A 2100-nucleotide genomic window follows, 5' to 3' on the forward strand; every position below is an offset into this window, starting at 1 on the left:
CGGTATGGAAGCTCCGGGTCCGAAACGGACCCAGGTGAGGCGTCTTCATTGCCCCCCGTGTGGAAGCTCCAACACCTGAAGCACGCCCCCGGGGCGGGCCATCTGGAGGCTCCGCATTCAGCTGAATACACCTCCAAGACGTCCTCCCCTGCCCGTCTGTAGCCCGCCATAGAAATATAACACGCCATAGTGCTTGAAAGTAATGTACAGTAGCCCCTTCCAATTTGTGGGGAACCGTTCCAGACCCACCTCCCCACGAAAATGGTGACTCACAAATATTCAAATCCCATTGAAAATATTGGCACTCGTGCCCAAGGCACACATGCCACCATTTTATCCCTCCCTGCCTGGGATTAGATTGGTCTTGAATGTGCAGTTAATTAAAATGATTAATTAACTTTACATTTAAGACCTGTCATTTTGAAAACAAAAACCTACTGCTTTATGGAAAGAAGAATTGGTAAAATTGGTTTGTTGATATGGATTAATGCAGCTATCTGCTTATTTGGACTCTACTTGGAGACATGGTTATGGGGATTACAATGATGAGTGCCTACATTTCAAAATATCTACTACATCTCTGCTTCAGAGATCCTGGTATGTTTCCCTGGTGGGAAAAAATAGGGAGTGGGACACTAAATATTCCCTGGTGATGGGCAGCCATGCCTGGTGGGAAGAGGTGTTTAAGTGTTTCTTCCTGCTTCATTTTGCTGATCTAAACTGTGTCCACAAAGCTGTGATCAGTTCCAGGAGAGGGAGGGGGAATACATATAGCAAAAAGGGCAGGAGGAGAGCCAGATAGCCCCTCTCCCAGTACCACTGTTCCAATCAAATTGGAACCCTCCCACGGCTTCTTTAAAACAAAGAACCAGTAGAAGATCCAGATTTGTTGTGTAATGTACACAGCAAAAGAAAAGTTCATGTCGTGGAACTTTTCCAAAACTGTAACTCCTGGTGCTGGTTGGGGGACTCTGGGAATTGTAATAAAAAAATAAAGAAAGAATTTCCCAATGTTCTGGGGAATATTTTCCATATACATGAAATCATTATCTTATCAGCAGCACTGGCAGAGCTTTTGTGTGCTTTCTAGCTGCTTTAATCCAGAACAGAGTTCCCATGACCCCCTGTTCCTACATATCTACATTTGCAACAGCCTTCTCCTCTGCCAGGGTTAAGGTCTATAACTTGCATGATTCACTCTAATAATTCTTTGCTTTTATCAGACAAAGAAAAGCTCTCTCTGGGATCAGCATCATAATTACAAATAGCTAGAAGGATCCGCTCTAAGAAAATGAGATATTTTCTTCAGGTAGGACAATCAAAAATCAATTAGGACTTAAACACGAGACAGCACTGCCAGGCCCTGGAGGTGTAATAAGTAGCACTTGGCTTGCCTCTTCATTACCAAGATAATCAAGAATGACACTGCTTAATTATTTGCAATGATCCTACATAATTTGTGTCTGAAGTGTTATGCTGAGTTAGGTCGCCTCAGTGTGCAGCCACCAACAGTTCCTTTCCATGGTGTTTATTCTAATCATACACTGGAAACATAAATCAGTTCCTTCTCAAGATTTTTACAGTCCTGCCAAGAGGCAAAAACTCCAGTGGGGATGTGGAGGGAGAGACTTCTTTATTTTTACAAAGTCATAACTTGGATAAGTTCTGATTTTTGGAGGAGGTTTATCACACAGGGCTTTTTGCAGCTCAGATCCAGGGTAACTTCTGGTTCAGCTATGTGAATTCACATCGTAACATGAATGTTTTATCACACCTGGTTGCCCTTCTGTTGCCCTTCTGAATCGAGGGGGGATCAAATCCAAGGCAAGTCACGTGATGAGGATTCACACAAAACAGAGTGAGTGCAAATTGTATTACCACACTGGTGCATACCATGCGGATTCAATAATTTGAATTGGGACCCTTGCACATGCTCAGTGCGGCTCTGGATGCTGTCCTCCTTCCCTGCCCCCTCCTTAGCTGTCATCTTTCATTGGGCTCAAGGAGCAGTCAGGGGATGATGGGATAGGTCGCTGGGGGTACCTGGGGACTGGATTGGGCTCAAGGAGCAGTCAGGGGATTGTGGGATAGGTCACAGAG

This window comes from Sceloporus undulatus, chromosome 2, assembly GCF_019175285.1.
Source record: "Sceloporus undulatus isolate JIND9_A2432 ecotype Alabama chromosome 2, SceUnd_v1.1, whole genome shotgun sequence".
Classification (NCBI taxonomy): Eukaryota; Metazoa; Chordata; class Lepidosauria; order Squamata; family Phrynosomatidae; genus Sceloporus; species Sceloporus undulatus.